The sequence below is a fragment of the Hyla sarda genome, chromosome 10, assembly GCF_029499605.1.
Source record: "Hyla sarda isolate aHylSar1 chromosome 10, aHylSar1.hap1, whole genome shotgun sequence".
In the NCBI taxonomy this organism is placed as follows: Eukaryota; Metazoa; Chordata; class Amphibia; order Anura; family Hylidae; genus Hyla; species Hyla sarda.
The window spans coordinates 75,534,046-75,561,385 of NC_079198.1; the positions used below are offsets into that span (position 1 = coordinate 75,534,046).

Genomic DNA, 27,340 nt, shown 5'->3' on the forward strand with positions numbered 1-27,340 from the left:
GAAAGAAGTGAAGGGTTTTTCAGCCATTTCCACGCAAATTACGTGCAAATTCCGCGCAGATTGCACACGAATTGCCCGCAAATTCCGCGCAAAAACGATGTCGGGCGGAATTTTTTTTATCATTGACTTCTATTGATTTCTGCTAGCGGATTCCGCATGAAGAATGAACATGCTCTTTCTTCAAGCGGAAAGAAATTCGGCGTCGGAATTCTGCTAGCAGAATTTCCGCAGTGCGAACAGGCCAGCAGAAATAACATTAAAGTCAATGGACAGAGGAGATGTGCATTAGTTTGTAGCGGAGAATTCAAGAGGAATTACTCGAGTAAATTCCTCTTGAATTACTCCGTGTGAACGCACCCTTATATTAAAAATACTGGCAGGGTGTCTAAAATACCAGCTGTGCTGGTAAAATAGCAGCCAGGTGGCAACCCTAAGTGTGTGACATGGTTGTAATAATTATTGGGGAGATTTATCAAAACCCGTGCAGGGTAAAAGTTGATCAGTTGCCCATAGCAACCAATCAGATCGCTTCTTTCATTCTTAACAAGACCTCTGAAAAATAGAAGTGATCTGATTGGTTGCTATGGGCAACTGGTCAGCTTTTCCTCTCCACAGGTTTTGATTCCTGATTGTCTTCATATATAGGATGAGAATCTTCTGACACAGTGAGTAGCCCACCATTTCTGGGCATAAGACATCAGAACTTGCTGGGTGCCCTTCGGTTGCCTGGACAACTGTCCCCCCAGCATCAGCCGCCTCTCACCTCATCACATGGTACAGATCGGGCAGCAGTTTTGGACACTTCTGTTATCCACATTTTGCTAACACTATTTTTCATACACACAAATAAAATAAATGAGTCGAACAAGTCAAAGAACAGTTTAAACAAAGGGAACTTTATTTATTATTTATTAAAATGTTTGTGTAGGGATTTTATGTAACCTCCATCACTCACAAAGAGCGGACAGTAACTAACTCAGGACAGGAAAAACCTCCAGAGGGGAGGAAACCTGTAGGGAATCCATGGCTACTGTACTGCCCTTCCTCTGGGCATACTAAAGGAGGTTACCTCTAGAATTTGGGCCAAAGTGTCAGTGTATGTGCTGCCCCACAGCCTGGAAGGTGTGCATCTAAGATAGGAAAAGAAAAGAGAGATTAGTTACATGTTTGTTATAGAAATGCACATGGAACTGGACTAAAGACCAAAAAGATGTGATACTTACCAGTCACAGGCGGGTATGAAGTTGCATTCCTAGGTTCCTACAGTTTAGGCCCCTCACTGATGACAGTGGTGATGACATCACATGTGTGACCTCACGGGAGTTCTATTTGAGTCGTGCTGCTTTCTGATTGGCTGAAAATCCAAAAAGCTTTTTACCATATTCTGCATGACTTATCTCAGGGATTTTTGGTAATTTTGATAAAAATGACTCTACTCCCTGTGGGTACCTTATATTTGTTTCTCCTAACCAGACACTCAGTATTTGTAATATCATTTGGTGACCCTAACAGCCTGGGCCCATAGGTTTCTTACACAGATCACTGCGGCTCTGGCAGGCTCAATATGGGAGATTCATCAAGACCTGTGCAGAGAAAAAGTTGCAAAGTTGTCCATAGCCCATGAAAGGGCCTCTAAAAAATTAAAGAAGCAAACTGATTGGTTGTTATGGACAACTCAGCAACTTCTCCTATGGACAGGTTTTGCTAAATCTCTCCCAATGGGCAGCGCTGGCTGCTGGAACATCTGACGCGTGACGCCTCTGACGTTGTGGTATCAGGGGTGTGGAAATTTTATGAAAAACTACTTGTCCACGGGACTAAAATGGAGCAAAATCTACTTGTCCCTCATGACGATCCACTTGTCCGGGCCAATTTTCGCTTTTACGCTCTCGTTTTTTTCCTCCTCGCCCTATAATAGCCATAACTACCTACTATAATGATACCTTAATTTTTCAATAACATATTCTCCGAACCAAAAAAAATAATATATATATATATATATAATAATCGGTGAAGTGAAATTGAAATAGTAAAAGATAATTTAGCAGATTTGGTGTTTTTTCTTTTCTGCGCCATTTACCTTGTGGTTGAGGTAACATGTTAGTTTTATACTTTAGGCGCCTGATTACAGCGATACCAGATTTGTATCGTTTACGTCATGTTTTACTAATTCTGGACTTTTACAAAAAAAATTATTTGCCATTTTTTAACCCCTGTAGCTTTATTTTTTTTCCGCATACCAGGCTGTATGAGGGCTCATTTTTTGCGCCATAATCTGTTTTTTGTATCAGCACCATCTTGGTATTGATCTGACTTTTTAATCGCTTTTTAACTTTTTTTTCTGGGATATTATAAAAATTGCAAATCTGTGGTTTGGTATTTTTTTTACATTTACCGTAAGGGATACATTATGTTATATTTTAATAGGTTGTACAATTACGCACGAAGCGATACCAAATATGTTTATTTTTATTATGTTTGCATGTTTTTATATAGGAAAAGGGGGTGATTTGAACTTTTAAGATGGAAGGGGTTAATGCAGCGGTCTTCAAACTGTTACCCTCCAGATGTTGCAAAACTACAACTCCCAGCATGCCCGGACAGCCAACGGCTGTCCTGGCATGCTGGGAATTGTAGTTTTGTAACATCTGGAGGGGCACAGTTTGAAGACCACTAGGTTAATGTGTGTCTTTCAAACTTTTATTAAAACTTTTTTATTTTATTTTATTTTATTTTTACACTTTATTAGACTTATTAGGAATCATTAGAGTCCTCAGACAGATGAATAGAGTTCTATTGAACTCTATTAATCTGTGTGCTCTGTGATCCATTGATAGAGCCTGGTCCAGCCAGGATCTATCAATGACAGAGCCGGGACAGCAGGGAACAGAGGTAAGTCCTCCGGCTACCTCCATAGTGGATCGCCCCCCTGCGATCGCGCTGCGGGGGGGCGATCCACCCCACTAGCCCACCAGGGAGCATTCACTTGTCCCTTTAGACGCCGCTGTCAGCTTTGACAGCGGCGATCTAAAGGGTTAATAGCCAGCCGTGGCGATCGCCGCATGATGGCTATTAGCGGCGGCCCCCGGCTACTGTGAACAGCCGGGGGCTGCAGAGTATGGAGCGGGCAGGAATCCCGAGCCCGCTCCATACTCCCCTGTGAGCGCCGCATGCATCTCCCCGTGCAGACGTGCCTCCTCCCCTCAGCTCTCCGAAGCTACAGCTGGGGGGAGTGAAGGCAGAGGACGCAGGTCTGCATGGGGAGCAAGAAGCCACGCCCCCTCATCTCCCCCCGCACCTCTGCAGAGCAGGGGAGAGAAGACACATACACAGCTTCTCATCTCCCCTGCTCTGCTTCGGAGGACACAGGCTGCAGAGTATGGAGCGGGCAGGAGTCGGGAGCCCGCTCCATACAGACTGCAGATCCGCCGCACTTGCCAGGTCCGGCCCTGCTTGCCCGAAACCGGGCTAAGGGCCGGACAAATTCACCTGCCCGGCGTCCAAAACTGCTCGTCCCGGGCGTCGGGCGATAGAAATTCCACATCCCTGGGTATGGAGCGGAAGGATATTATTCATCAGACGTCCCGGCAGTCAGCGCTGCTTACTGATTTAAAGTGGTTGTGGCTCCTGCTGCCAGTTGAAGATCAGGCAGCATAGGCCGAGATTGACATACTGCATCAGTAACCCCCTGTGGCTGTCCAGCAGTTGCAAAACTACAACTCCCAGCATGCCCTGACAGCTTTAGGCTGTCAGTGTCAGGGTATACTGGGAGTTGTGGTTTTGCAAGAGCTGGACAGACATCTGTTGGAAGGGGGGGGGGGGGGGGAAGATGAAGCAAAGTGGGATTTGAAAAAGGCCACATATAAGCTGTATTTGAAGGAAAACAGTCACCCGTTCACCCACACTAAACCCGAAAAACCGGGGTCATGGTGTGGGTGCTGGTCACGTGAGCGCTTGTGTCTACTGAGCGCTCACATGGCCAGCTCCCATGAATATTCAAGTCCAGCGGGCGGGCCGCCTCCAGCGTGCAATTCAGTGCAGGAAGAAGCGGGCCTTCAGAGGGACGCCGCGCCGGACTACAGAGGTACGCATATCGGTCAAAGAGCTCGCATCGGTCTCATGTTCACCTGCACTATAACTCTGTGTGTCAGGTTTTGTGTGACTGAATGGGTAACAGTTTTCCTTTAATCCCAGTCTAAGCCTAGGAACAGACGCAATTTTTGTTTGAGTTTTTTTTTTTCCAAAAATAAAAAATAAAAAAACACCACAAAAAGCTGCCCCCTCATTTCCTTTCTCCCAAGATGCCCTTGTTGTGTGCCACAGGGTGTAAAGGTGTGAAGTGTATGGGGCTTTATGTGGTGCAGCATGTCTGGCACTCGGGTGCTGCCCGAGGGCCCGGGCCTGAGGAAGGGGAGTCTGTCGCTGCCAGCACATCTCCTATGCCGGGTGTGGGCCCTTTAAAAATGACTGCAGGGCCGGAGAGGCTTGGGGCTGCTGGGACAAGACGCACGCACGCCTTCTCCAAGACCCTGACGTCTCCCTGCCTCCGACCCTGCTATCACATTTCTGACACTGACTATGGCCTCCTCATGATTTATCAGCACCGCGGAGGGAGAGAACTGGCTGCGGAGTGAAGAGAGCGAGGACGGGGAAGGAGGAGGTGAGCTGTGGAGATGGGTGTAAGGGAGGGGTAGGGGTGCGGAGATCTGTGTGAGGAGACCGAGGAGGTGGGTGGAGGGGGAGATGTGTGTGAGCAGATAGGGGACAGGGTGGAGGGGATGAGGGACAGCACGGCTTGGAACATTCCTGGACAGTCCATTAATATTGAGGATTCTTAACATTATCCAGTAAAGTGAAATTGTACATACATATATATTGTACAGGACATTGTTGCTGTAATCCAGAGGACAGTGTAAACTGAGATACTAGCTGGGGAAAAGCACCTGAGGTGTAGCAGGGACCAATGGATCCACATCCCTGTAGCTCATGGTTCTGTATTAGTACACGGTTCTGCACAAGGACTTAGCAGAACAATCTTATGTTCTCACAGGCACCAGCACAGAGAAACATAATTTAATACATGGAGGCACAGTCTCTTAATAATAACAGGAGGTTACCTGTTAGGTGGTGGTGGGGGCGCAGAGATGTGTGTGTTAGAGGGTAGCTCCCGTCATCTATATATTTTTTTTCTGTCCCTACCTATTGCTAATCTATGCCTAACCCCCCCCCCACGCCTTTTTAAATGTTTTTCCTACCTTCCAAAGTGTTATATTGCTGTCTCCAATCCTGCTCACTGAGTCTGAGCAGGAAGCCGACTTCGGCCCTTACCTCATCTATGCTGCGCTCCTGTGTTTTCCTAACATGGTGCCTACAGCTGTTCCACAACCACAACTCTCAGCATGCCCTGACAGCTATTCAGGGGCGGATCCAGAGTCGAGTCTCGGGAGGGGCACTACTAGAGTATTTTGTGTTGGCGGACAGAAAATAAGATGTTGCTTACGGAACTTACAATATTATTAAATGTATCATACAGTCCTAACCTTGTTCAAGACTCTTAGGCCATGTTCACATGTCAGAATAATTATCAAATATACCAATTGTCACAGAATGGGAAAGTGCTAAAGAAGTTTTTACCATTTAAAACTACAGCTTCCAGTATGACCTAAGTAGTGGTGAGGGGATGCTGGGAGTTGTTGTTTCACCCATCATAACTGCAGTGACTCCAGCTCTGATGGGACATAGTGAGGAGGATACAGAATGACATCAGTGACTACAGGTGACGTCTTCTCTATAGTCTTTCCTTATCTAATTCAGATGGTACATACCACTGGACTTGTTCCAGCTAAATCTTCTCTCTACAGAACTTGATGCCCAGATGTCTCCTCACTATGATTCTGATCCTCTATATGAAAACAATAATTATTTTAAACCTGCCAGACACTGTATTCTTCGAATATAATACTGGCACACACCCTCTGAATATAATTCTGACACACTGTATCCCCTGAATAAACAACACACTGTACCCTCTGAATATAATACCGCAACACACCGTACCCTCTGAATATAATACTATCATACACTGCACCCTCTGAATATAATACTACCACACACTGTGCTCTCTGAATATAATACTACCACACACTGTGCCCTCTGAATATAATACTACCAAACACTGCACTCTCTGAATATAATACTAGCACACACTGCACTCTGAATATAATACTTCCACACACTGCACTCTCTGAATATAATACTACCACACACTGCACTCTCTGAATAGAATACTGCCACACACTGCACTCTCTGAATATAATACTACCACACACTGCACTCTCTGAATATAATACTACCACACACTGCACTCTCTGAATATAATACTACCACACACTGCACTCTCTGAATATAATACTATGGTACACTGCACCCTCTGAATATAATACTACCACACACTGTGCCCTCTGAATATAATACTACCACACTGTGCCCTCTGAATATAATACTACCAAACACTGCACTCTCTGAATATAATACTAGCACACACTGCACTCTGAATATAATACTACCACACGCTGCACTCTCTGAATATAATACTACCACACACTGTACTCTCTGAATATAACTTGCTGTGCAGTGCACCCTCTGAATAAAATACCCAAATGTATTGTTGCCCATAAAAAAACGTACCACTCTAGAAATTCTTCATAATCTACACTATACTTCTGAAATGCAGAACACTCTATGCCTTCGCATATAGTAATAATGCCCCATCTTGTGCCCCCACATATAATAATTATGACCCGTCCCGTTCCCCCCACATAATAATGCCCTGTGCCCCTAACATATAATGCCTCCTGTGCTGTGCCCTACACATATAATTCCCCCATTCTTTGCCCCTCACATATAATGCCCCCATCATGCATCCCTCACATATAATGCCCCCATCATGTGCCCCTCACATATAATGCCCCCCGTGCTGTGCCCCTCACATATAATGTCCCCTTTGCTGTGTCCCTCACATATAATGTCCCCTTTGCTGTTCCCCTCACATATAATGCCCCCGTGCTGTGCCCCTCACAAATAATGCCCCCGTTCTTTGCCCCTCACATATAATGCCCCGATCATGTGCCCCTCACATATAATGCCCCCATCATGCACCCCTCACATATAATGCCCCGTGCTGTGCCCTTCACATATAATGCTCCCGTTCTTTGCCCCTCACATATAATGCCCCCATCATGCGCCCCTCACATATAATGCCCCCTGTCTGTCCCCTCAGGGGGCATTATATGTGAGGGGCACAGCACAGGGGGCATTATATGTTTGGGGCACATGACAGGAGCATTATATGTGAGGGGCACAGCACAGGGGGCATTATATGCGAGGGGCACATGATGGCGCATTATATATGAGGGGCACAGGATGGGGGCATTATATATGAGGGGCGCATGATGGGGGCATTATATGTGTGGGGCACAGCACAGGGGGAATTATATCATATAAAGCCCCCTGTGCTGTGCCCCATACATATAATGCCCCCTGTGCTGTGCCCCATACATATAATGCCCCCTGTGCTGTGCCCCTCACATATAATACCCCCTGTGCTGTGGCCCCCACATATAATACCCCCTGTGCTGTGCCCCCCACACATATAATTTATATGTGTGGGCACAGCACAGGGGGCATTTTATGTGAGGGGCACAGCACAGGGCCCCCCCCCCCTGTGCTGTGCTCTTCCCATATAGTGCCCCCAGTGCTTTGCCTTGCAGCTCCTCACATTAAAAATTCCCCTAAGTTTTTAAATCCCCCTCCCCCTGCACGATATAGTGCCCTTAAAAGTGGCACATATTCTGTCCCCCAAATCCCCTGGGCCTTGAGCATACTCTTAGTACTTACTGTATACTGGCCGCGGGGACGGGATTTCCTGTCGCCGGCGCGATGATGTGACGTCATCGCGCCGGCCTGCAGTGGATCGCGACCCCGCAGCTCACACGCTGTGTACTCACAGCCAGTCGCGTTGCTAGGGTTGGTGTCACCCATTGCGGTAGAAAATGGTGTCACCCCAACATGCTGGGAGTTGTAGTTTTGTAACAGCTGGAGGCACCCTGGTTGGGAAACACTGACATAGATAGGGAATATATATAGACCAGGGGTTCTCACCTATTTTTAGTGAGGGTCCGCTTATCCAGGTCTGCCATCCGGTAAAGGTCCAAGCTGTATGCTAAGGCTTGGTGCACACCTAACGGCCTCAGCGCCATGAAGGCAATAGCAAACTAACAACTGAAGTGTGGAGGATGTATAACCTGAATACTGCTGCACACTGTAACCACTGGATATAATACTGCCACACACTGTACCCACTGAATATAATACTGCCACACACTGTACCCCCTGAATATAATACTGCCACACATTGTACCCCCTGAATATAATATTGCCACACACTGTATCCCCTGAATATATTACTGCCACACACTGGGCCCCTGAATATAATACTGCCACACACTGTGCCTCTGGTATATTACTGCCACACACTGTACCCCTGAATATAATACTGCCACACACTGTACCCCTGAATATAATACTGCCACACACTGTACCCCTGAATATAATATTGCCACACACTGGGCCCCTGAATATAATATTGCCACACATTGTACCCCCTGAATATATTACTGCCACAAACTGGGCCCCTGAATATAATACTGTCACACACTGTGCCTCTGGTATATTACTGCCACACACTGTACCCCTGAATATAATACTGCCACACACTGGGCCCCTGAATATAATACTGCCACACACTGGGCCCCTGAATATAATACTGCCACACACTGTACCCCCGAATATAATACTGGCACACACTGTACCCCTGAATATAATACTGCCACACACTGTATCCCTGAATATAATACTACCACACACTGTATCCCTGAATATAATACTACCACATACTTTGCCTTAATGATGCCACTGTGTCCCACAGAAATAATGAAACAACTGTATCCCCAGAATTAATGATACCAATGTGCCTACAGAATTAATGATGCCACTGTGCCTCCAGAAGTAATTATGCCACTGTGCCCCACAGAATTAATGATGCCACTGTGCCCCACAGAATTAATGATGCCACTGGGCCTACAGAATTTATGATGCCACTGTGACCACAGAATTAATGATGCCTCTGTGACCACAGAATTAATGATGCCACTGGGACCAAAGAATAAGTGATGCCACTGTGACCACCAAATAAGTGATGCCACTGTACCCATATAATTAATGATGCCACTGTACCCACATAATTAACCCCTTAAGGACGCAGGACGTAAATGTACGTCCTGGTGCGGTGGTACTTAACGCACCAGGACGTACATTTACGTCCTAAGCATAACCGCGGGCATCGGAGCGATGCCCGTGTCATGCGCGGCTGATCCCGGCTGCTGATCGCAGCCAGGGACCCGCCGGCAATGGCCGACGCCCGCGATCTCGCGGGCGTCCGCCATTAACCCCTCAGGTGCCGGGATCAATACAGATCCCGGCATCTGCGGCAGTGCCCGATTTGAATGAATGATCCGATCGCCCGCAGCGCTGCTGCGGGGATCCGATCATTCATAACGCCGCACGGAGGTCCCCTCTCCTTCCTCCGTGCGGCTCCCGGCGTCTCCTGCTCTGGTCTGTGATCGAGCAGACCAGAGCAGAAGATGACCGATAATACTGATCTGTTCTATGTCCTATACATAGAACAAATCAGTATTAGCAATCATGGTATTGCTATAAATAGTCCCCTATGGGGACTATTCAAGTATAAAAAAAAAATGTAAAAAAATTTAAAAGTAAAAGTAAAAAAAGTGAAAAATCCCCTCCCCAACAAAAAAGTAAAACGTCCGTTTTTTCCTATTTTACCCCCAAAAAGCGTAAAAAATTTTTTTATAGACATATTTGGTATCGCCGCATGTGTAAATGTCCGAACTATTAAAATAAAATGTTAATGATCCCGTACGGTTAACGGCGTGAACGAAAAAAAAAAAAAAGTCCAAAATTCCTACTTTTTTTATACATTTTATAAAAAAAATTTATAAAAAATGTATTAAGTTTTTTATATGCATATGTGGTATAAAAAAAAAGTACAGATCATGGCGCAAAAAATGAGCTCCCATACCGCTGCTTATACGGAAAAATAAAAAAGTTATAGGTCATCAAAATAAAGGGATTATAAACGTACTAATTTGGTTAAAAAGTTTGTGATTTTTTTTAAGCGCAACAATAATATAAAAGTATGTAATAATGGGTATCATTTTAATCGTATTGACCCTCAGAATAAATAACACACGTCATTTTTACCATAAATTGTACGGCGTGAAAACGAAACCTTCCAAAATTAGCAAAATTGCGTTTTTCGTTTTAATTTCCCCACAAAAATAGTGTTTTTTGGTTGCACCATACATTTTATGATATAATGAGTTATGTCATTACAAAGGACAACTGGTCGCGCAAAAAACAAACCCTCATGCTAGTCTGTGGATGAAAATATAAAAGAGTTATGATTTTTAGAAGGCGAGGAGGAAAAAATGAAAACGTAAAAATTAAATTGTCTGAGTCCTTAAGGCCAAAATGGTCTGAGTCCTTAAGGGGTTAATGATGCCACTGTGCCTACAGAATTAATGATGCCACTGTGTCTCCAGAAGTATTGATGCCACTCTGACCACAGAATTAATTATGCCACAGTACCCACAGAAATGATGATGCCACTGTGCGTCCAGAAGTAATTATGCCACTGTGCCTACAGAATTAAGGATGCCACTGTGTCCCACAGAATTTATGATGCCACTGTGCCCACAGAATTTATGATGCCACTGTGCCCACATAATTAAGGATGCCACTATACCCACAGAATTAAGGGTGCCACTGTGTTCCACAAAATTAATGATGCCACGGTACCCACAGAATTAATGATGCCACTGTGCCCCAGAATTAATGCCACTGTGCCCCCATATGAACTTTGCCACTGTAACTCTCCATCTGTTGTAAAACTACAACTCCCATGGTGAGCATGGATTGTGCTGGGAAGGGGGGAGGGATGATGTTGGAAAAGGGTGGGCATGGATGGTGGGGGGTAGTTTACCTTACCTGCCTTAGAACACTGCTGGGCTCCTGTATCCTCCAGGCACTTCCTGCTTGCTGGGGTCATGTGATGTTTTGGTGTCATATGACCCAAGCAGAGCAGTAGAAAGCTGCCAATCAGGAGGAAGAGAAGCCGAGTAAGTGCCCGATAACTCCACAGACTCGCTGTGTGCACGCTCCCTCTGCAGACTTACTACAGTATACAAATATAGCTTGTGACAGGGATGAACGCCGGGACAGGGTGTCACCCCACCAGAGGGTGTCACCCGGTGCGGCCCGCACCCCCCTAACAACGCCACTGCTCACAGCGTGTGACAGCCAAGGTTAGTGAATGGTGGAGCGGAAGCTTACAGCTTTGGCTCCACCATTCTAGGGGGCAGCAATCTCGGGGGGGGGGGGGGGGCGGGCAATTGCCCCATTGCCCCCCTTGGATCCGCCACTGCAGCTATTGACTGAGGGCATGCTGGGAGTTGTAGTTGTGAAACTGGAGGCAGAATCTTAGGAAAACACTCAGGGCAGGTATATATAGTTTAGCATATAATTTGGCCATAGAATCATCTGAACAACTCACAGACTGTGTCGTTCAGGCAATATATGGGTTACTGATGGCACTGTTGGGCCTGGGTCTTGGAATTTAAAAGGTAGTACCCGCTATCCAAAATCTTTGGTTTAAATTTTTTAATTCATCTTTTAATCTTAGGGATTGTGAAGGCCTAGTGCCTACTCATGCTGCTGGCTACTCCAGGCTGTGTCATTCATCCACTATATGGTCTCCTCATGCTGCCAACACCTCCCCACCGTGTCATTCAGCCACTATATGGTCTCATCATGCTGACAAACATGTCCATGCTGTGTCATTCAGCCACTATATGGTGTCTTCATGCTGCCAACACCTCCACGCTGTACCATTCAGCCACTATATGGTCTCCTCATGCTGCCAACACCTCCAGACTGTGTCATTCAGCCACTATATGGTCTCCTCATGCTTCAGCCTCATCCAAGCTGTGTCATTCAGCCACTATATGGTCTCCTCATGCTTCAGCCACATCCAAGCTGTGTCATTCAGCCACTATATGGTGTCCTCATGCTGCCAACACCTCCACGCTGTGCCATTCAGCCACTATATGGTCTCCTCATGCTGCCAACACCTCCACGCTGTGCCATTCAGCCACTATATGGTCTCCTCATGCTGCCAACACCTCCACGCTGTGTCATTCAGCCACTATATGGTCTCCTCATGCTGCCAACACCTCCACGCTGTGCCATTCAGCCACTATATGGTGTCCTCATGCTGCCAACACCTCCACACTGTGTCATTCAGTCACTATATGGTCTCCTGACACTGATGCCACCACCAGGCTCTGTCATTGTGCTGCTGTGCGGCAGTGATTCTAAAAGCGAGACCGATAATCTGCATGTTATTCTGAATAACAGTATTATTTCACTACCCCAGCACACTCCATATGCGTTTTAGAACACAGCAAAGTGTTCTATACCCCTATAGAGGCTGTATGTAGGCTAGAAATAGCCTTTTTTAATATAGATTCGCCACGAAAAAATTCGGAACGAAACAAACTTTATCGGAAAATTCGGTGAATCGGCCGAATCGATTTTTTGAAAATTTCGCTCATCTCTAGTTGCCATCTCAGGACGAGCCGGCTCGTCCTTAGACGACAACCGGTTAAACAACCACCTCTCAAAAACTGAAAAATTGCGCTGGTTGTTTACATTTTTAAAAAAAAAAAAAGCCTTTTTATCCTGGCTCCTAGATTCAAAACTAAATTTGTTAAAGGAGTACTCTGCTACTTTACTGTGGTGGCCACGGGTGAGGTCCGCAGCCACCGCTACACTGGGGTTAGCTACTTGGTTCTTGGGGGGTTATGAACCCAGGTTCGGATGGTATTAACCCTTAATGTCACGTGACACCACTGTAGTCTTGATATCTCCCGGGGTACTACAGGTCCGGGGAACTCCGTCTCCCCACAGGCTAGTAAGGAAAGAATTGACTCCACACTAGGTTGCAGTTTAACGGAGGCTAACTTGAAGATAGGTGGTACAACCTCCACGGCGCTCAACCAAAGTCTCCCAAAGGTTTAACAGGCAGTCTTTAGAGGACCACACAGCTTGCAGTGCCTGGACTTGATATTGCAAATACACATTAGAAATGGTTGAGTCCCTGCAGGGGAGCCCCCAGGACACTGGAGGTCTCAATCTGACAGGGCCTAAAATACCTTGACACAATGTACCTGTACTGGGACACCACATTACTCCTTATCCCCTTTCCACAGGACAGGTGATAAGTGTCTGATCTCGAGGGGACCCTGCACAGCGCCCTGGCTCCCTTTGCACATGCAGCAGGGTTATTTACAGCGCTCGTGTATCTCTAGCTCTTCCATAGAGATGAATGTGCTAGGAGAGCGCCATGCAGGAAATCGTGATGAACACTGATGACAAAGGTACTTATCTTGTCCCCAGTGGCTTAGCTATAGAGGTCGCAAGGGTCGCAATTGCGACCGGGCCTAACAACCAGGTACGCCCTTGGTCCTTAAGTACCAGTGAGCATCAAACTTTAATGAAAATTCGTCAAAACACCTGTGGGGTGTTCAGTCTCACTATACCCCTTGTTACATTCCGTGAGGGGTGTAGTTTCCAAAATAGTGTCACACATGGGTATTTATTTTTTTGCGTTTATGTCAGAACCGCTGTAAAATCAGCCACCCCTGTGCATATCACCAATTTAGGCCTCAAATGTACATGGCGCTCTCTCACTCCTGAGCCTTGTTTTGCGTCCGCAGAGCATTTTACACCCACATATGGGGTATCTCCGTACTCAGGAGAAATTGCGTTACAAATTTTGGTGTTTTTTTTTTCCTTTTACCGCTTGTAAAAATAAAAGTATGAGGCAACACCAGCATGTTAGTGTAAAAAAGTAAAAATAAATTATACCAACAGGCTGGTATAGACCCCAACTTTTCCTTTTCATATGGGGTAAAAGGAGAAAAAGCTATTTCTCCCGAGTATGGAAATACCCCATGTGGCCCTAAACTATTTCCTTGAAATACGACAGGGCTCCAAAGTGAGAGAGCGCCATGAGCATTTGGGGGCTAAATTAGGGATTGCATAGGGGTGGACATAGGGGTATTCTACGCCAGTGATTCCCAAACAGGGTGCCTCCAGCTGTTGCTAAACTTCCAGCATGCCTGGACAGTCAGTTTGGAAATGCTGGGAGTTGTTGTTTTGCAACAGCTGGAGGCTCTATTTTGGAAACACTGCCTTACGAAACGTTTTTCCTTTTTATTGGTGGGGACAGTGTAAGGGGTGTATATGTAGTGTTTTACCCTTTATTATGTGTAGTGTTGTGTAGTGCAGTGTTTTTAGGGTACATTCGCACTGGTGGGGCAAACCTACAGCTGTTGTAAAACTACAACTCCCAGCATGCACTGACAGACTGTGCATGCTGGGAGTTGTACTTTTGCAACAGCTGGAGGCACACTGGTTGGAAAGCCTTCAGTTAGGTTCTGTTACCTAAATACAATATAGTTGTGTATATTTGTGTATATTACACATACCGTATTTTTCGCCATATAAGACGCTCCGGCATATAAGACGCACCCAATTTTAAAGGAGGAAAATCTAGAAAAAAAAGATTCTGAACCAAATACTGTAGTAAAATATTTTATATCAGTATAGTTCCCCCACAATAGTTGGCAGTATAGTTCCCCCACAATAGTTGGCAGTATAGTTCCCCCACAATGGTAGGCAGCTCCTCCCCCCCTCCCCCCACAATAGTTGGCAGTATAGTTCCCCCACAACGGTAGGCAGCTCCTTCCCCCTCCCCCCCACAATGATTGGCAGTATAGTTCCCCCACAATTGTTGGCAGTATAGTTCCCCCACAATGGTAGGCAGCTCCTCCCCCCTCCCCCCCACAATGGTTGGCAGTATAGTTCCCCCACAATAGTTGGCTGTATAGTTCCCCCACAATGGTTGGCAGTATAGTTTCCCCACAATAGTTGGCAGTATAGTTCCCCCACAATGGTAGGCACTGGCAGCTCCCCCCCACAATAGTTGGCAGTATAGTTCCCCCACAATGGTAGGCAGCTCCCCCCCCCCTCCAAAATGGTAGGCAGCTCCCCACCCTCCACAATGGTTGGCAATATAGTTCCCCCACAATGGTTGGCAGTATAGTTCCCCCACAATGGTTGGCAGTATAATTCCCCCACAATGGTTGGCAGTATAGTTCCCCCACAATGGTTGGCAGTATAGTTCCCCCACAATGGTTGGCAGTATAGTTCCCCCGCAATAGTAGGCAGCTCCCCCCCACAGACATACAGCTTCCAGCCATATACAGTGTATGGCTGGAGGCTGTATCTCTGTGTGCTGCCCCCACAGTGATCCGGTCACCGCTCCTCTGGCCCAGTGTCACATCTACTGCTATGGCCTATGGACCATAGCAGTAGGTGCCGGGACCGGAGGAGCGGTGACCGGAACGCTGAAGATTACACACCGCCGGTCACTCACCAGGCCCCGGTCGGCGTGCGTCTTCCTCCGGTCCTCCGGCGCCTCTATGGTTGTACGCACGGTACGTCACTGAGGTCCCGTGCGTACAACCATAGAGAGGCAGAGGATCGCAGGAGGACCGGAGGAGGACGCGCATCGGCCGGGGAATGGTGAGTGACCCGCGGACAGCCTTATGTCCCGAAAAGATTTTTCGGGACATAGGGATGTCCGGCATAGGAAAACCTATGATTTTATCTGCCCGGGCCGGCTCCTGTGTGCGGCTGCAGGCGGGGGCCGGCCAGAGCAGGTAAAAACTAATACTGTATATTAAAAACCAGGGGGCCTCCAGCTGTTGTGAAACTACAACTACCAGCATGCCCAGACAGCCTTTGCCGGTCCGGGCATGCTGGTAGTTGTAGTTTCAGAACAGCTGGAGGCCCCCTGGTTTTTAGTATACAGTTATTAGTAATTCACTTGCCCGGCACCTGGAACTGTATGTTCCAGGCATAGGGCAATAAACATAGCCGGTGTGAGGTGAAAAATTCACCGGCGGTCATGAGGCTGCTACGGGTGGGGAGCGGGTAGTCAGCGCTGTACCGCACCGCCGCAGCCTCTGTACTTACCGCTGACTTCCCGCTCTCGCCCGCAGCAGCCTCGGTTGTATATTCGCCGTATAAGACGCACCAACTTTTCCCCCCACGTTTTGGGGAAGAAAAAGTGCGTCTTATACGGCGAAAAATACGGTATATGTTACAGTACGCGCTTATGCTTGAAATGGTGGATACACCTACCTGGCTAAAAGAAGAAGATCAAAGTGTAAGTGTGGTATAATTGTTTGCAGGGTTATTCTTTAAGTTGTTCTTTAGGGTGCACTGAAAAAATGTGGGATATATATATATATATATATATATATATATATATATATATATATATTATTAACAGTATTGTGTATATATTAATAAATAAATGATACAGTACTGAATGTACCTGTAGGTATGCTTATTTATATGGGTTCCAGCGTGTTCCAGGAATTTAGCTGTATTAGTATATTATTGGTGGTGAAATCCTGTTGTTTGGCTGGTGGCACTACAAGTCAAAGAATGTCCATTTAGATACGAGCAGATCTAACTGAGACGTACAGGATAGATGTCTAGTTCACTTATAAACATATACCTATGGATGTGCGCCGAATATTGGACTTATAGTGCAATCACTTTAAATATTTTACTAGCGTTTTGCTTGCGTTTTTGTGTGATTGTTTTTCTTGGTGGTGACGCCCACACTTCCTCTTGTTCTGAGATGTTGCAGAGAGTGCGTATCCTTTTACCGAAGATCCTAGTTGGGGATTGCGGGAGTATGCCCCGGCCGTTGGCATTCTCTACCGTGGTAGCCCCGGTTCGCTGGAGAACGATGTCGTGACATCACTACGGTACAGGATTGGATCCAAGATACCTCCAACGCGTTTCAGAAGTACGGCTTCCTTCATCAGGGAAATGTTACCTAACTCAGTATTTTCCAACCAGTGTGCTTCCAGCTGTTGCAAAACTACAACTCCCAGCATGTACTGAATGCCGAAGGGCATGCTGGGAGATGTAGTTATGCAACAGCTGGAGGTATGCAACTACAACTCCCAGCATGTCGAGACAGCTGTTTGCTCTTTGGGCATGCTGGGATTTGCAGTTTTGCAACATCTGGAGGGCTACAGTTTAGAGACCACTGCACAGTAATCTCCAAACTGTGGCCCTCCAAATGTTTCAAAACTACAAATCCCAGCATGCCCAGACAGCAAACTGCTGTGTGGGCATGCTGGGAGTTGTAGTTTTGCAAGATCTAGAGGGCCACAGTTTAGAGACCACTGCACAGTGATCTCGAAACTGTAGCCCTCAAGCTGTTGCAAAACTACAAATCCCAGCATGCCCAAACAGCAAACAGCTGTCTCGACATGCTGGGAGTTGTAGTTGCATACCTCCAGCTGTTGCATAACTACATCTCCCAGCATGCCCTTCGGCATTCAGTACATGCTGGGAGTTGTAGTTTTGCAACATCTGGAGGGCTACAGTTTAGAGACAACTGTATAGTGGTCTCAAACTGTTGCCCTCCAGATGTTGCTAGGCAACTACTCACCGACTTCCGTAGGATCCATGGAGCCTGCCGCATGTCATCGCCGCCGCCGAGGATCGTCGCCGGGCATTGCCGCCGAGGGTAAGTGACCTCCAGCGCCGGTCATCAACGGTTCCCCTGCTCTGCCCGGACAACAGTGGGTGGGTTTCAGGACCTCCCTGGGCATTGGCACTGGATGCCTGCAAATAAATATCAGCAGTCATCCCGGTCCGGTCCTTGCCCGGCGCGGCGCGTGGGGTTGACGGAAATTCCTACAGGCGTACAGGTACGCCCTTGGTCCTTAAGTACCAGGGAGCATGAGCGTACCCATATGCCCGTGGTCTTTAAGGGGTTAATCTTCTCCCTTTGTGCTGTGTGCTGAGCTCCTGTGTGTGAGGGAGAAATCTTCACCAATCAGAGCTCAGCTGGCAGAGGGAAGGGGCGGGGTTAGCTCTCGCCTCTCAATCTCTACATATTACAGCCCAGGGGGCTTAGATAAATACCAGCCATTGAATTGCTGGTATTTTTATATTAAAAATACTGGCAGGGTGTCTAAAATACCAGCTGTGCTGGTAAAATAGCAGCCAGGTGGCAACCCTAAGTGTGTGACATGGTTGTAATAATTATTGGGGAGATTTATCAAAACCCGTTCAGGGTAAAAGTTGATCAGTTGCCCCCAGCAACCAATCAGATCGCTTCTTTAATTCTCAACAAGACCTCTGAAATATAGAAGTGATCTGATTGGTTGCTATGGGCAACTGGTCAACTTTTCCTCACCACAGGTTTTGATCCCTGATTGTCTTCATATATAGGATGAGAATCTTCTGACACAGTGAGTAGCCGACCATTTCTGGGCATAAGACATCAGAACTTGCTGGGTGCCCTTCGGTTGCCTGGACAACTGTACCCCCCAGCATCAGCCGCCTCTCACCTCATCACATGGGGCAGATCGGACAGTTTTGGACACTTCTCTCATCCACATTTTGCTAACAATATTTTTCACACACACAAATAAAATAAATGAGTCGAACAAGTCAAAGAACAGTTTAAACAAAGGGAACTTTATTTATTATTTATTAAAATGTTTGTGTAGGGATTTTATGTAACCTCCATCACTCACAAAGAGCGGACAGTAACTAACTCAGGACAGGAAAAACCTCCAGAGGGGAGGAAACCTGTAGGGAATCCATGGCTACTGTACTGCCCTTCCTCTGGGCATACTAAAGGAGGTTACCTCTAGAATTTGGGCCAATGTGTCCGTGTATGTGCTGCCCCACAGCCTGGAAGGTGTGCATCTAAGATAGGAAAAGAAAAGAGAGATTAGTTACATGTTTATTCTAGAAATGCACATGGAACTGCACTAAAGACCAAAAAGATGTGATACTTACCAGTCACAGGCGGGTATGAAGTTGCATTCCTAGGTTCCTACAGTTTAGGCCCCTCACTGATGACAGTGGTGATGACATCACATGTGTGACCTCACGGGAGTTCTATTTGAGTAGTGCTGCTTTCTGATTGGCTGAAAATCCAAAAAGCTTTTTAACATATTCTGCATGACTTATCTCTGGGATTTTTGGCAATATTTTTATAAAAATGGCTCACTCCCTGTGGGTACATTATATTTGTTACTCCTAACCAGACACTCAGTATTTGTAATATCATTTGGTGACCCTAACAGCCTGGGCCCATAGGTTTCTTACACAGATCACTGCGGCTCTGGCAGGCTCAATATGGGAGATTCATCAAGACTAGTGTTGAGCGGCATAGGCCATATTCGAATTTGTGATATTTCGCGAATATATGGACGAATATTCGACATATATTCGCTAAATTCGCATATTCGTAATTTTCGCGTTTTATTTTCGCATATGCAAAGTTTTGCATATGCGAAAATTTGCATATACAAAAATTCACATATGCGAAAATTAGCATATACAAAAATTCACATGTGTGAAAATTAGCATAGAATTTTATTCGCTAATATCGCATATTCGCGAATATAGCACTAAATATTCGTAATTACGAATATTGTTTTTTTTCACAGTACACATCACAGGGATTATCCCTCTCTGCTTCCAGCTTGTGTGGTCTAAAGAAGGCTCTAATACTACTGTGTGAGACAGGCGCATATGCGAATTTTCACTTATGCTAATTTTCGCATATGCTAATTTTCGCACATGCAAATTTTCGTGTCTGCTAATTTTAGCATATAGTGACCTGGTGACCCGAAATGTAAGGGGGATCGCGGGTGTCTAGGACACCTAGGATCCCCCTGAAGCGATAGGAGTGAGGTGGCAGGGGTGCCACCCCTCCTATCCCTGCTATTGGTGGTCTAGACGCGATCACCAATAGCAGATCGGGGGCAGGGGGGTTAACTTTCGTTTTCCCTGTCCTGCCCACCCACAATAGGCGGGGCAGGACAGGGAAACGATGGGGACCGGCGCCGAAGATCCACTTACCGATCCGGGCGGGCGACGGAGGCTGCGGGCGACGGAGATCGGCGGGCGACAATGACGTGCGGCTGGATCCGACGGAAGCCGGTGAGTTGCCTAGCAACATCTGCAGGGTACAGTTTGAGACCATTACAGTGGTCTCTAACTGTAGCCAACCAGATGTTGCAAAACTACAACTCCCAGCATGCCCAGACAGCTGTTTGGGCATGCTGGAATATGTAGTTTTGCAACAGCTGGAGGGCTACAGTTTGAGACCACTATATAGTGGTCCCTAAACTGTAGCTCTCCAGATCTTGCAAACTACAACTCCTAGCATGCCCAAACAACTGTTTGCTGTCTGGGCATGCTGGGAATTGTAGGTTTGCAACAGCTGGAGGACCACAGTTTGGAGATCACTTTGCAGTGTTCTCTAAAACTGTAGCCCTCCAGATGTTGCAAAACTGCAAATCCCAGCATGTTCAAACAGCAATCAGCTGTCTCTGCATGCTGGGAGTTGTAGTTGTGTACCTCCAGCTATTGCATAACTACATCTCCCAGCATGCCCTTCGGCGATCAGTACATGCTGGGAGTTGTAGTTTTGCAACAGCTGGAGGCACACTGGTTGGAAAATACTGAGTTAGGTAACAGAACCTAACTGAAGGTTTTCCAACCAGTGTGTTTCCAGCTTTTGCAAAAGTACAACTCCTAGCATGCACGGTCTGTCAGTACATGCTGAGAGTTGTAGTTTTAAAACAGCTGGAGGTTTGCCCCCCACCATGTGAACGTACAGGTTACATTCACACAGGCAGGTTTACAGTAAGTTTCCTGCTTCAAGTTTGGGCTGCGGCAAATTTTTCGCCGCAGCTCAAACTCCTAGCGGGAAACTCACCGTAACACGCCAGTGCAAATGTACCCTAAAAACACTACACTACACTACACTAACACATAATAAAGAGTAAAACATTACATGAACACCCCTTACACTGTCCCCCCCCCCCCCCCCCCAATAAAAATGAAAACCGTATTGTATGGCAGTGTTTCCAAAACGGAGCCTCCAGCTGTTGCAAAACAACAACTCCCAGCATTTCCGGACAGCCACTGACTGTCCAGGCATGCTGGGAATTTAGCAACAGCTGGAGGCACTCTGTTTGGGAATCACTGGTGTAGAATACCCCTATGTCCACCCTATACGATCCCTATTTAGTCCTCAAATGCTCATGGAGCTCTCTCACTTCGGAGCCCTGTTGTATTTCAAGGAAACAGTTTAGGGCCACATATGGGGTATTTCCGTTCTCAAGAGAAATTGCACTACAAATTTTGGGGGGCTTTTTCTCCTTTTACCCCTTATGAAAAGGAAAAGTACGGGCTACACCAGCTTGTAAGTGTAAAAAAAAAAAAAAAAAAATTACACTAACATGCTGGTGTTGCCCTATACTTTTTATTTTCACAAGCATTAAAAGGAAAAAAAGACCCCCAAAATTTGTAACGCAATTTCTCCTGAGTACAGAAATACCCCATATGTAGGCGTAAAATGCTCTGGGGGCACACAACAAGGCTCAGGAGTGAGAGCGCACCATGTACATTTGAGGCCTAAATTGGTGATTTGCACAGGGGTGGCCGATTTTACAGCGGTTCTGACATAAACACAAAAAAATAAATATCCACATGTGATCCCATTTTGGAAACTACACCCCTCATGTAATGTAATAAGGGGTACAGTGAGCATTTACGCCCCACAGGTGTCTGACAGATTTTTGGAACAGTGGTCCGTGAAAATGAAAAATGTAATTTTTCATTTGCACAGCCCACTGTTCCAAAGATCTGTCAAACGCCAGTGGGGTGTAAATACTCACTACACCCCTTATTAAATTTTGTGAGGGGTATAGTTTCCAAATAGGGTCACGTGTGGGGGGGCAGGGGTCCACTGTTCTGGCACCATGGGGAGCTTTGTAAACGCACATGGCCCCTGACTTCCATTCCAAAAAATTTTTTCCCAAAAGCTCAATGGCGCTCCTTCTCTTCTGAGCATTGTAGTGCGCCAGCAGAGCACTTGACGTTCACACATGGGGTATTTCCATACTCAGAAGAGATGGGGTTACAAATTTTGGGGGGTCTTTTCTGCTATTAACCCTTGCAAAAATGTGACATTTGGGGGGAAACACACATTTTTTTTTTTTTTTTTTTACGTATGCAAAAGTCGTGAAACCCCTGTGGGGTATTAAGGCTCACTTAATTCCTTATTACGTTCCTCAAGGGGTCTAGTTTCCAAAATGGTATGCCATGTGTTTTTTTTTTTTTTCCTGTCCTGGCACCATAGGGGCTTCCTAAATGCGACATGCCCCCCGAGCAAAATTTGCTCTCAAAAAGCCAAATATGACTCCTTCTCTTCTGAGCATTGTAGTTCGCCCGTAGTGCACTTCAGGTCAACTTATGGGGTACCTCCATACTCAGAAGAGATGGGGTTACAAATTTTGTGGGGTATTTTCTGCTATTAACCCTTGCAAAAATGTGAAATTTGGGGGGAAACACACATTTTAGTGAATTTTTTTATTTTTTTTTAACATATGCAAAAGTCGTGAAACACCTGTGGGGTATTAAGGCTCACTTAATTCCTTGTTACGTTCCTCAAGGGGTCTAGTTCCCAAAATGGTATGGCATGTGTTTTTTTTATTGCTGTTTTGGCACCATAGGGGCTTCCTAAATGCAACATGCCCCTCAAAAACCATTTCAGAAAAACGTACTCTCCAAAATCCCCTTGTTGCTCCTTCGCTTCTGAGCCCTCTAATGCCCCCGCCGAACAATTTACATAAACATATGAGGTATGTGCTTACTCGAGAGAAATTGGGATACAAACATAAATATACATTTTCTCCTTTTACCCCTTGTAAAAATTCTAAAATTGGGTCTACAAGAACATGCAAGTGTAAAAAATGAAGATTGTGAATGTTCTCCTTCACTTTGCCGCTATTCCTGTGAAACACCTAAAGGGTTAAAACAATTTTGAATAATTTGGGGGGTGCAGTTTTTATAATGGGGTCATTTGTGGGGAATTTCTATCATGAAGACCCTTCAAATCCACTTCAATCCTGAACTGGTCCCTGAAAAATAGTGAGTTTGAAAATTTTGTGAAAAATTGGAAAATTGCTGCTGAACTTTGAAGCCCTCTGGTGTCTTCCAAAAGTAAAAACATGTCAATTTTATGATGCAAACATGAAGTAGACATATTGTATATGTTAATAAAAGAAATTATTTGGAATTTTCATTTTCCTTACAAGCAGAGGGCTTCAAAGTTAGAAAAATGCAAAATTTTCTAATTTTTCATCAAATTTGGGGATTTTTCACCAAGAAAGGATGCAAGTTACCACAAAATGTTACCACTATGTTAAAGTAGTATATGTCATGAAAAAACAATCAGAGTGATAACTAAAAGCATCCCAGAGTTATTAATGTTTAAAGTGACAGTGGTCAGATGTGCAAAAAACGCTCTGATCCTAAGGTGTAAAATTGTCTCTATAAGATAAAAAAGGCAGAGCTTCCCATGGGACAATATATCTAATAAGGCAGGAGATGCACTGACAGGTTTTAAGTGTAGGTGCTCACCTGGGTTAGTTGTGAAGAATTCACAACTACTTGAAGCGTATAGGTGGATAGTGGTGCTGCTCTTCCCGTGTCAGCGTGGATAGAACTCCAGCCGATGGATATGGTAGAAGGGAAGACAGGAAAAAGACAGGTATAAAGCGCAAACCACTCCAGACATCTCTTCAAAGGTAATATAACTTTATTACAGCCACATACAACGCGTTTCGAGGTGTATGCCTCTTCTTCAGGTAACACTCTTCTCTGTATGTTAGTGTCTCTGTGTACTTTTTATAACTAAAAATGGCACCAAAAATCGGGGCTTTTTTGGCCCCGCCCTCTGGGCGGAGCCCAACTTGCAGGTAATGCCCAGGTGTTTGGCCCACATTGTTTAAAACACAATAAATAATAAACTGTAAAACACACTAAAGAATAACGTATAACAATAAAAAGCTGCTGGTTCAGTATGGATGTCATTCGGGACGGTATGCTTCTTAGCGAACCATGGAGGCAAGTCCGGCGCAGGCGCTCTGTGTTCAGAGCAAGCCGTACTTCTGCACCGGCGCGTTCTCTCTATCACAGCGGAGAGAGTATCACGCATGCGTACTCCCTACAATACTCGCGGCGCTACTGCGCCAGCATGTTCTCTCCGCTATAGTAAAGGGAAAATGGACATCACGCACGCGCACTTCGTGCTGTGCCGGGATGCCGCTGTTATGATAATCATACAAATAAAAAGGCAGCATGCTGAACGTGAATGGTATAAAATTAAGATGACATTTACATGGAGTTAAATTGATATTCCATTCAGGTGGGTATCTCAATATCCAAATGATTATGGATCTTATGGTTTCCTAATGTGCATGCTGTCACTGTTAAGAATAGTGTGAGTGTGGTGACTCAGTATAGCGCATATGCTAGTAAATGGGTATTTATGTGTACCAGACAGGATTTTATTTTTGCAACTGGTTGCGCTGCAAGAGAGAGATGAAGTTGTTTGAGCTGGTTGAAGTTGTTGGAACTGATTGATTGGCATATATTCATATGGCACCTAAATGATATTCAAAATAAATCTATGGTATCTAGATGTTGTACTCAAATAGGAAAAGCCTAGATATTCAATGGTGTATTCCATAAATTAGGTCCAGGCCATTGGATGGTTTACCAATCCAGGCTATTGGACAGAGAACTCCATCAGTCAAATCAATCACCCCTGGATGGTGCTTTGTCAATAAATCAAATCCATGCATTCATTGAGACCCATAGGTGTTAAAGTGTTCAGTTTATAAATCCAAAAGGATTCTCTTCTCTGGAGTCTTTCAAAACGATTATGGAGATTTGTATACCAGCAAATCTCCATGATCGTTTTGAAAGACTCCAGAGAAGAGAATCCTTTGCTGTGATAGAGAACGCGCCGGCGCAGAAGTCTGGCTTGCTCTGAACACAGAGCGCCTGCGCCGGCCTTGCCTCCATGGTTCGCTAAGAAGCATATCGTCCCGAATGACATCCATACTGAACCAGCAGCTTTATATTGTTATACATTATTCTTCAATGTGTTTTACAGTTTATTATTTATTGTGTTTTAAACAATGTGAGCCAAACACCTGGGCATTACCTGCAAGTTGGGCTCCACCCAGAGGGCGGGGCCAAAAAAGCCCCGATTTTTTGCCCCATTTTTAGTTATAAAAAGTTCACAGAGGCACTAACATACAGATAAGCCTGTTACCTGAAGAAGAGGCATGCGCCTCGAAACGCATTGTATGTGGCTGTAATAAAGTTATATTACCTTTTGAAGAGACGTCTGGAGTGGTTTGCGCTTTATACCCGTCTTTTTCCTGTCTTCCCTTCTACCTAAGGTTTAAAATGGCCTGGTACTTAAGGGGTTAAATATAGACCAAAGCATAGATCATGAAGTCTTTGCACAGAATTTATCAAGAGCCATGCGCCATTTGATAAATTAGGCGAACAATAGACCAGCCTAACCCTCTGTAGTTTTGTCTATATTGATGCGGGACATAGACAGCTTTGATAAATATCCCCCTATATGTCTACTTTATGTTGGCATCATAAAGTTTAAGTAGAGTTACATCACTCTCTGAGAAGTGAAGTAGGAGTCCCAATCCTTAATACAGTATAATAAAGATTTGGTACACTGTTTTTTGTAGATACATCAGTGTGAAACTTAGCAATCCAAAACAAGGTAATGTTTTGGTCCAGTGAGGACCTTCCTATGACTGGATTGCTGTGGAGGCTGTGAATGGAAAGCAGAGAAATGTTCATAGCCGTGTAAAAGGCATATGGATAGGTGGCCTATAGTCGCTGGAGTGTTGAGACATTTACAGCCTCCGCAGCTTTCCATTCCGCAGCAATTTGGTCTGATGAAGGTCCTCACTGGTCTGAAACGTTACCTTGTTTTGGATTGCTTAATAAATTTCACAGTGATGGATCTACAAAAAACCATGTACCAAGTCTTTATTATACAGCATCATAAAGTTGACATGTTTTTACTTTTTGAAGACATTAGAGGGCTTCAAAGTATAACAGCAATTTTCCAAATTTTAAGTTTGAAGTGGATTTGAGGGGCCTTTCTCTTAGAAATACCCCATAAATGACCACATTTTAGAAACTAAACCTCTCTTAATATTAAAAATGACATTCAGAAAGTTTGTTAACCCTTTTGGTGTTTCAGAAGAATAGCAGCTAAGTGGAGGAGAAAAATCAAAATCTGCATTTCTTTTTACACTAACATGTTCTTGTAGCCCCATTTTTTTTTCATTTTTAAAAGTGGTATAAGGAGAAAAAGCCCCCTAGAATTTGTAGCCCAATTTCTCACGAGTATGGAAATACCTCATAGGTTGACACATAAGTGCTCTGTGGGCTCACAACATGGCTCAAGAGGGAAAGAGCAACTGTGGGGTTTTTGAAAAAAATGTATTTTGCTGTCATGGTTTTTAGGGGCCATGTTGCATTTAGGAAGCCCCCATGGTGCCAGAACAGCAAAAAAAAAAAAAAAACACATGGCATACTATTTTGGAAACTATACCCTTGATGGTGTTACCCCAAATTTTTCTTTTTCACAAGGGGTAATAGGAGAAAATGGACCCCAAAATTTAAAGCCCAATTTCTTCTGATGTAGAAAACGCCCCATATGTGGATGTTAAGTGCTCTGCTGGTGCACTACAATGCTCAGAAGGAGCAACATTTGGCTTTTTGAAAGATAATTTTGCTGAAATGGTTTTTTGGGGGACATGTTGCATTTAGGAAGCCCCAATGGTGCCAGAACAGCAAAAAAATAAAATAAAAAAAAATAAATAAAAACACATGGCATACTATTTTGGAAAATGCACCCATCAAGGAATGTATCAAGGGGTATAGTGAGCCATAAAACCTTACAGGTGTTTGACGACTTTGTGTTGAAGTTGGATGTGAAAATGGAAAATTTGATTTTTAACACTACAATGATGGTGTCACCCCAAATTTTTCTTTTTCACCAGGAGAAATAGGAGAAAATGGACCCCAAAATGTAAAGCCCAATTCCTCCCGATTAAGAAAATGCCCCATTTGTCGATGTTAAGTGCTCTGCTTGTGCACTACAATGCTCAGAAGACAAGGA

General features: G+C 45.1%; 2 long non-coding RNA genes across 5 annotated transcripts; both read right to left on the reverse strand.

The window, feature by feature from the left end:
- Positions 1-875: 875 nt before the first annotated feature.
- LOC130294237 (uncharacterized) lies at positions 876-17,144 on the reverse strand. 4 transcript variants are annotated; one of them, XR_008848445.1, is made up of 6 exons: positions 16,793-17,144; positions 16,607-16,705; positions 16,411-16,491; positions 5,826-5,902; positions 1,224-1,354; positions 876-1,130 (listed from the first exon to the last, which is right to left on the reverse strand). It is a non-coding gene; the product is annotated as an uncharacterized LOC130294237 (long non-coding RNA). The 4 variants fall into 4 exon arrangements; XR_008848444.1 differs by having other exon boundaries at positions 16,607-17,133; XR_008848446.1 differs by lacking the exons at positions 5,826-5,902; positions 16,411-16,491 and having other exon boundaries at positions 16,607-17,049.
- A 1,615-nt stretch (positions 17,145-18,759) lies between these two features.
- On the reverse strand, positions 18,760-19,381 carry LOC130294236 (uncharacterized). The gene is made up of 2 exons (XR_008848443.1): positions 19,108-19,381; positions 18,760-19,014 (listed from the first exon to the last, which is right to left on the reverse strand). It is a non-coding gene; the product is annotated as an uncharacterized LOC130294236 (long non-coding RNA).
- Positions 19,382-27,340: the final 7,959 nt, after the last annotated feature.